Source organism: Chenopodium quinoa, unplaced genomic scaffold (genome assembly GCF_001683475.1).
Source record: "Chenopodium quinoa cultivar QQ74 unplaced genomic scaffold, ASM168347v1, whole genome shotgun sequence".
NCBI classification, from domain to species: Eukaryota; Viridiplantae; Streptophyta; class Magnoliopsida; order Caryophyllales; family Amaranthaceae; genus Chenopodium; species Chenopodium quinoa.
In genome coordinates, this window is record NW_018745684.1 from 5,848,479 (window position 1) to 5,858,558 (window position 10,080).

Here is a 10,080-nt window from a genome sequence, read left to right on the forward strand (position 1 = left end):
AATTTTAATCATCAATAAGTAAAAATTATAAAAAGTTATATTTTGAAAATAAAAAAAATAAAAAAAAATAAAAATCTAACAAGATATATATCTAAAATTTCTTACCTATTAATCACAAGATATAACCAAAGTAAAGTTTGTAAATATAGTGTCAAAAGTCAAAACGACTCAACTTATCTGGAGTAGTGAAAGTAATGTTAATAATCAATTAATAAAAAAAATTTAAAAAAAAAAAAAAAAAAACTTTCTTAAAATCAAAAGACTAAAATGTAATATATGAACGCGCGATATGATACTCTCATACTTGTTCTTATCTACCAAAAAAAAAAATTGCTCAAGATGGAATCTTCTTCCTCATTTCCTTTTATATTGCGACTTGCAAGTATGCAACATTTCGAGATTAATACTGCGTATTCATAGAATGCGCGAAATGATACTCTCATACTTGTTCTCATCAACCAAAAGAAATTGCTCAAGAGGGAATTTTCTTCCTCGTTTCCTTTACTATTGCAAGTATGCAACATGTCGGAATTTACACTGCGTATTCATACTTTTACCATGGAATTATTTATTGTGGTTTTTATATAAGAACAAATATGAATATGTGATATATTATTAGAAACTTATCGGTATCTACTTTCAAATATATATATTTTTAAAATTCTACTAAAAAATAATCTAATATATACATAAATAAAAGTAACGAATTAGATTTGATATATCTAAAATTTTAATGTCACATAGATTATAATCCACGAATTAAATTATTTTAATGAAAAAAATAAAGTAAAAATATAGGAAAAGATAAATTTATTAATTCAATACTACGAGTATAAGAAATCCAAAAAAATAAATATTAAGAAATATTTAAACGATAAACACTTATAATTAAGTTTGATGCCTATCATTATAAGATAAATTTTGATAGTATTTATGATAAGAAATACAAATTGTTCATTAATTATAATTAAATTAAAATTTGTGATACCTACCATTATAAATTGACACATCATACGACACAAACAAAATTTCATATCAATAAAAAAACCCCATCAAGTGAATTTTGTGTTAATTTTTGGTCATCAATGGCCGGGTAATTTTTTAGCTTAATTTTTAAAATCCTATGTTTAAATTAGTATTTCTAATTATTACTTACATTATATTAATTTGGGATACTCAACGATTATATGTTTATGTTTTATTTACTAAATGTTTTTTTACATGCAGATTGAACACATCATACAACACAAATAAAATTTCGTATCAATACAAAACCCCCATCAAGCGAATTTTGTTTAGTAATTTTGTGTTAGTTTTAGGTCATCAATATCCGGGTAATTTTTAAAATCTTATGTTTAAATTTATATTTGTAACTATTAGTTACATTGTATTTATTTAGGATACTTAACGATTATTTGTTTATGTAATGACATACGATTAGATGTTGTATACTTAATATATGGATGATTTTGGTTATTTTTGGAGATGATGAAAAAATTCCAATGCATAGATTTGATTTTATATCGCAACAATTATTCATTTATTGGTAAATATATTGATTTATTTTATATAAATGTAAAGATTTAATTTATATCAATTTCAGTTTGGCTAACATTTCACGGTTCAATTTATCCACTGATGTAGTAGATTGGTTGTAAGGTTGGTGATTCTATCGAAATAAAAGATATGGTAAAACAATGAATAATGATTTAGGATTTAAATTATTAATAATTTATCATTTCACATTAAAGATTTTATATAATAAAAAAAAATCATATTTACAACTTATTTATATTTAATTATAGTAAGAAAAAAATATTAAACTTTTATAATTTTGTCTGAAATTATTAAATATAATAAATCAAATAATTAAAAATCTCGTGCATCGCATGGGTTTCTATCTAATTATCTTAATACATAGTAGAATAATAAGGTGCACTGGCAAAGGCGAATCATCAAATACAACAATAGATAAAGAACTGATACACTGAATGCTGATTTCACCCCATAATGAGCAAAAAAAATAGTACGTCTTTGATACGTGTAGAATAATGGGTACGGACGTACGAATTGCAAACAATACGGAGTAAAATGCATGCGAAATCCCTTCTCTACTAGTGGATGAAGTTCCTCCCTGTTTTGATGGGCAATGCCCATCCTTTGCTCATCCATCCTAAGAGGAGAGACAACATTTCACATTTGAAGAGTTACCAAATGTTGTAGATTCCATCCAAGTAATAAATGAGTATAGTTTCTATTATGAGTGAGCCATAAAATATGATGGTTAAGATTACTTTATGTTTTTATGTTCATGTGACAATGACAACCTACCAAATAAATATATTTATTGAACATTATTATTTAAATCAATCATATATTATAAATTTATAAGATTAGCTAGATATTTTTTTTATAATAATTTATGGTTAAATTATAAAACATTAGTTATCTAGTACACCTACACATGACACATCAACAATTATGTCCCATTATTATTGTTGTTACGTGCTAAATTAAAGACATCATTTTCTTGCATTATCCAAGTTGTTGCTCTTATCCAATGCTCCAATTATTGTTCTTCTAACCACAAGTTGGATGTGTTATCATCCCATTCAATTCCTCTCTTTTTCCTTTTTATCTTACTATGATGCATTGCCCATTTTCCTCTTATGTTATGAATTATGATAGCTACGTACGTTGACTATTACTATATTTTATATTACTTTCTTCGTTTTTAAGTTTTCGAATTATGAAAAATTCAGATGTATACATTGTTTAAACGTTTCTTCTTTATATTGTATCTTTTTTTGTGATTTTAATATAAGATGAAATGTTGGGTTAGTGTGGCCCGAATTCCATAAACCCAACAATTATGTCTCAAAGTTTCTATAACATTCTAACATATAGAGAAAATGACGAAAAACTCGTAGAAACTGTAAAGCTTTTAGATGCATGTGGTTGATTTAAAGCGAATTAAGCTTTCAGATGTTTCTAGGGGCGTCAGAGCAAGTAATCCACCTACATCCTCCAAGGCTTCGATCCCCTTATAGTCTTATACACTCTACGAGTGTCTCTCCTTCGGCCTACAGAGATGATGCCAGCTCCACTTTGGAATTATTACCTATTGGCTCGCTTCAATTTAGGAGAATTTATGATCTTTAAGAATTTATGATCTAAGATAACTCTATCTACACACAATCTCCCTAATTCACTAGCCCTTTGTAATATTCCTTTGCGAGTTATAGTGAAAATTAGTACTTGTAATACTCACCCCTAATATTTTAGGGTACTTGTACTCTCCCATATTTTAATATAGTAGATATTTTTTGGCATTCATACTTCGTGGGTTTTTGCCGATTTTTCACGTCAAATATTGTAGCTCCTTTTCATTCATCTTCCTATTAATATTTCAATCTCTGTAATTTTGATTTGCTTCCGGTACGCACTCACAACATTAACATTATTAAAATTTAAGGTTCAATTTACATATTGGTAAGCCAGAAACTCAAATAGTGCAATTATACAATAATATATACGAGTAGCTCTTAATTAAAATAGTTTTTAGTGTTATAATATTATGATATTCTCATTATTGTTAACAAAGATTCAAATTATACGGCGCTAGTTGCCTATATAAAACTAATAATTGACGCACGGCAAGAGGTCAACGGAAAGAAAACAACTTCTTGGAGTGTAAAATTTTAATAAATTAAATTAAAAAAATTTAAATGCAAAAACAAGTACGAGTATTGGATGGCATTGAGCCATTGACAATGCATTATGCATGCCATTGTCTCATATCTTACACAAATTAATTGTGGGATATAAATAGGCTTGCCCAAATAATAAATAAATAATAAATCACCCTCATTATGAAAAAAAATATTTAAATTCAATATCACAATATAGGTTAATATGAGATTGTCGCTCATACTAAGCTAGCGAGTATGAAGTATTTTATTAAGACATTAATCTAACTTGGAATCAATAATAAATTAAATACCAAAGTTGTTGTAGTTTTTCTTTGAACTAACAATATTATGTTTGTGACAATTATATATACTACCAACAATATTTGGAGCACCTTATTTGAATTCATCATGCACCATAAGATTCTACCTAAAATCCTCCATAATGCTCAATGTTCCTTAAGCAACCAAACACAACCAACAAGGCAACAACCCTTTCACAATTGGAGCAATACTCCACATAGTCAAATCACAACTAACAAGTATTGTATTTACCAATGCCCACAAAAAAAAAATAAAGATAAAATCAATCAAGCTTAACTAACATTCATCAATTGGTAAAAAACAAAAGGGAAATTCTCTTTAGTAACACCGTGGTGAATTGCGAAAAATCTTATTATTCTTAGTAAATTTAAACTTTTAATAATTTTCAATGGCGAACTTAATGAAACAATTTAGATAAATCCTAACCATAGTTAACAATTATTTAAATAAAAAAGTAAAATTCCTAAAATATCCTCACTTAATACACTCAAATCCCTAAAATGTCCTCACTCAAACCCAACATGTCATCATCAAGATCATCATCTTCATCCTCCTCTCTTTCTTCCTCCTGCTAACACCGAACAACCATCTTCATCATCAACACATATCTAGCAGCCACACCGCTTCAGCCAAGCCACGCCACCAAACCACCTTCGAACCGCCACCACCACGCGAAACACCGCAGCAACCCGCCGCACCTGCCAACAACCCAGGCCACAATAACAACAACAACAACAACAAACAGCCACCAGTCAGCCACCGCAATAGCAGCCATTATAAAATAAGACATGTACAATATGCACTATCCAATTCACTTTAACACGAGAAAGCATCAATTTTTATTTTTTTTAACAATATTTCAAACAAAAGAAATCCTACAGAATCTTGAATTATATGTGTGTATATATATGGAGTATCCATATATTAGCAGAACCGAGTCTTGAAGAAAAGCAAAATCATTCAGGGCAATAATACTACACTTTAATCACCCACAATTTAGAGAATCTCTTCATCAATTTAGGGGAGAGGTTTTTAGGGTGGTTGGGGAGCCTGGAGTGGTGGCAGCCTGGTGGCCTAGGGAAAGGGGGTGACTTTTAAAAAAAAAAAAAAAAAAAATTTCTAAATCATTTAAATGTAAAAAAAAAAAAAAAAAAAAACCACTAACTATAGTTAAATATTTAGTTGAAATTTATCATTAATGTTATAGTTGACTTAATATAAAAAGTTCAAGTTTATCAAGGATAATAAGATTTTTCGCAATTTACCACTGAGAAAATTAAAAACTATGATGTTGCCAAAGAGAATTTCGTAATAATAATAATAATAATAAAATACACCCATATTCTAGATTTTCTCTCTCTTAGCTTTCTATAATTTGGGGCTATGATTTAAGTTTCCACAACAAATTGATTTGTTGATATGATGGAGATTTGTGTGATATCATAAGATTCATAACATTTGTCATTTTGAACTTCTGGGGGTGTCTATTCGATTTTCAATTTGGAGTTAAGGCCAAATCAATCCGTAATAAATTCCTTTTTTTTTTTTGTTTTGCAAATCAATATGATCCGAATTTCTAACCAAATAAAATCCGATCCAATCAAAATTAAAATTCGATTATTTGGATTCAATTTAAATATCCGAATTAAAATATCGTACAATTTTTTAGGGCATATTGCGAGTATATTAATATAAATCCAATTATAAAAATAAAATTGGTTCAAACCCATAATATCAATACAATTCTTGAATACATAATTTTGCATGATTAATATAGTTAGTTCACTTCAAAATCAAGTCATTAATTACAAAACGTATACCCATTCATATTTCAGTTATTTCGACTTTTCGGTTCAGAACATGGTCAATCTGATCCACTCTAAAGATCTAAATTTTCAAAAATTTCAATTCAATCCGAATTAATAATTCAGCTTGAATTCCATTGAATTTCGGTTTTATTTGAATAAAATGGATACCCCTACTTTCATTTACGTAGTACAATTAGTGCTTGTTTGGTTGGAAGATATTTCCCTTAGAAATGGAAATTCCTAGGCGATAGCTAAAATGTGTTGTGTTTGGTTAGAAATTTCCTAGGAAATGAAATTTCCAAAGGAAATGTAATTTCCAACATAACATGGGAAATAACTCACCAAGCCCCCCAAGGTGAGTTAATTCCTACAATGCATATGAAGTTATTTCCTAGGAAATACTAATTCCCATAATGTCAACCAAACACTTTTGCAAAATTTGTATGCAATTAGCAAGGGAAATAACTTCCCATGGTTTATGATTTCATGTGGGAATTTATTTCCCATGTCGAACCAAACAAGCACTAAAAATAAATTCATATGGATCGAAGTATCAAATTCTACTTCAAAACCATAAGAAATTGATATACCTCCATGTGAAAGCCTATATTAATTAGCGAGGTAAGAGAATGATGCGAGAACAATAGTCCAATATAGGTTTTCTTGAAAATTCATGGAATTTTAGAAAGCCTACACTATCGTTTAGTTATTATTAATTATTTGCCTATGGGTTTTTACCTTTCACTCGAAAGGATTTTTCCTACTTTTAAACTTTAAGAGTTTTAGTTGAAAGGATTTTTCCAATTTTTAGACTTTAAGAGTTTTAGTTATTAGGATATTTATTAGTTTATTTTATTTATGTTAGGATAGATTTAGTGGTTGATTACAAATATGATTAGGAGATATATTAGGATTAGGATTCTTAATATTCTATCTTATTAGAATATGATTATTAGTTTCTTATCTTATCTTTGTACGATTTTGCACCCTATAAATTTGAGTGCATATCAATAATGAATAATGATGAGAGATTTGTTTTGGGAATTAACCCTTTGAGCGTTGCTCGTTTGATTGTTAATCAAAAACATCACTTGTTGCTATTTTGGGTATTTTTACCCTTGACATGTGGTCCAATAGGGAGGTGACACGTGTCACTACAGGAGAGGTTCCCGGAGAACCAATCCCCTTGCTGACACGTGGCATCCCCAATGATTGGGAAGAATGGCGGCCTTTCTGGCCCAATTCCCAAGGAAGCCCACCATTCCTAGGTTTCTGTAACCTAGGATGGCGGCACGCATTTTGAGACCCTATATATAGGGAGATGTTCCCATCATGGGACACATTCAGAAATTCCCAAACACAGGTGTACATTAATTGCTGAGCATTAACTCCAGCTTTAATTACACTACTTAAGAGCTAAGGCTCGGATTTTGAGGCTATCTCAGATAGCCGGATGATCACTTCTCTCCTAAGAGGAGCCTAGTCCCCTTTACTTTCCGCTCTTTTTACATCCGAACATGTTCTAACTTGATTGTCGGAGGTGGAACTCCCACCCACAGGAGTCTCCGTTGTTTTGCAGGTACAGGCGTCCAGAGGCTAGTCTTGGTGTTGTAACTCTCCTGCAGGACATCCAAAAAACCCCGAAACATTTGGCGTCGTCTGTGGGGAGAGTACTTCTAAGATTACTTCGCAAGAGCTTGTACCACCTCATAATGAGAAACGGCCCTTGGCCGGAGTAGAGGTCTATACAGACCAACCTCTCAAGTGGCCAATGACAACTTTGGAGTCATGTGGTAGGATGCTCAAATAGGCTATTGAAATGCAAAGTCTTGAAATCACTTTCAAACCTAGGAAGGCAGTGAAGGGTCAGGCGTTTGCCGACTTCATTGTCGAAATGACAAGGCCGGATGAGCCGTAGAATCTTGACCAGGTTTGGAAAGTGTATGTAGACGGGAGCTCTACTTTGAACGACTGTGGTGCAGGGGTTATATGTCAGTCTCTCCTGAAGGGGACAAGTATGAATATGCACTATGGTTCAAGTTTCAAGCCTCAAATAATGAGGCAGAGTATGAGGCCCTACTAGCCGGTATTTGAATGTGTAAGGTGGCAGGGGCAAGAAAGGTTGACGCCTGTTCTGATTCGCAATTGATTGTTAGCCAATACCATGGTGACTATGAGGCCACCCATCCGGCTATGATAAAAAACCTGCAGGCGGTCAAAGATGAGGCTGGGACACTTGACGAATTTCACCCGAGTCAAGTGCCCACATCAGAAAACAATCAGTCAAGTGCCTAGCTCAGTGTTTTGGGAAGTCATGGAAAAGAGAAGAATTGAACATGATCCCATAGGAGTTCTTGACCGAAGCTCGACCTGGATGGATGGCATCCGGGCTTATCTGACAAAGGCACTTTGCCGGATGCCAATTCTGAAGCCGCTACATTGAAGAAACGGGCAGCAAGTTTTGAAATCCATAATGGAGAACTCTTCAAGAGGGGTTACCTCCAGCCGTTGCTGAAATGTGTTACCCTAAAATGGGGAAAAGAGGTTCTAGAGGATCTGCACTCGGACTTTTGTGCATCGCATATAGGCGGTAGGACTCTAGCAAAAAGGGTCAGGCGGCAAGGCTACTTTTGGCCCACTCTTGAGGCAGATGCCGTGGAAATGGTGAAGAGGTGTGAATGTGTGATAAATGTCAAAAATTTGGTAAACTCATACACCGTCCGGCTACTGATCTAACGGCTATCTACAGCCCAGTGTCATTCACAAAATGGGGGATGGACATTCTGGGTCCATATACGCCTGCGGACGGAGGTACATTCTAGTTGCCGTTGATTACTTCACCAAATGGGTAGAGGCAGAGGCGGTCAAGGGCATAAAGACAAAGGATGTCATCTCCTTTGTGTGGAGGAACATTATCACCCGGTTTGGGGTACCTATCTCTATGGTTTTTAACAATGGCCCTCAGTTTGAAACGCCTACCCTCAAGAGCTGGTTGGGGGATCAAGGGATCTCACATTGCTTTGCCTCAGTCGGCCGTCCCCAAGCAAACGGCCAAGTTTAAGCCTTCAACAAACTCATCTCAGACGGCATTAAGAAGAAAATTGAAAGGGTTGGCGGTGTAGGGGCAGATGAGTTGCCTCATGTCCTATGGGCCATCAGAACAACTGAAAAAGGGGCAACCGGTGAAACTCCGTTTCTCATGACATACGGTACATAAGTCGTCTTGCCTATTGAGCATTATGAACCAACTCTTCGAATCATGCTCTATGATGAAGAGCAAATTGGGAGGCCATGCGGTTAGCATTGGACTCACTTCCTAAATGTAGGGGCAATGTCGCCTTGCGTCATGAGATTTACCGTCTGAGAATGACAAGAGCCTACAATAGAAGAATACACAAATGACCCTTGAAAGTGGGGGACTTTGTGTTACGAAAAATGGAGGCAACCGGTAGGGCCAATGAACAAGGAAAGTTGACTCTCAACTGGGAAAGTTTAATTTTAAGAGTCAACTTTCCTTGTTCAATGCAAAGAAGCTTTATTTTCACTTGTTTTTTTCTTTATTTTCACTTGTTTTTTTTCTTTCTGCATATTGGCCATAAAGAAAACCTCCTGTTATTCTAACTTAGAATTAAATATTAAGAACTGTTTCAGAGACGGTCAATGACCGCTTGACGTTCATCCGGATGTTTATTGGACAACTGTTCGCTTAGGTAGGGACAAGTGCCAAGCAAACACCCGTCCAGGGGAAAAATACGCCTGTTTTACCTGATGAGCTGCATGCATATTGGCACTTAACAAAAATGCCAGAAAACAAAGTGCACATCCGTCCAGGGGCAAACTAGCCTATTGCAACCGGTTAACCGCCTGCATTCTGGTACTTAACAAAAAATGATAAAAAAAACAAAAACCCGCATACATTCAGATACTTATCAAAATTGCAAGATTTAAAAAAAAACCGCATGTATTCGGATACTTGGCAAAATTGCAAGAATTGAAATTTTGAAGCGAGAGTGGACAAATACTGACACAGCAGTCGGTAGAAAATTTCATTAAAAGCCGGCCAAAAGGCCGGGAGAGTAATTGTTAACCAAATCCCCATCCGGTGGAAAGACATAAAATACACGGCACGCAGGCCAGAAGTACAAATAGCTTAATTACTGAGCCGGGGCAGAGGTCGCATCCTTGGAAGGCGGGGCCGGAGCAGAGGTCTCCTGGACTTCCTCGTGATCCTCCTCCTCCCTCTCAGAGTCCACCTCCTC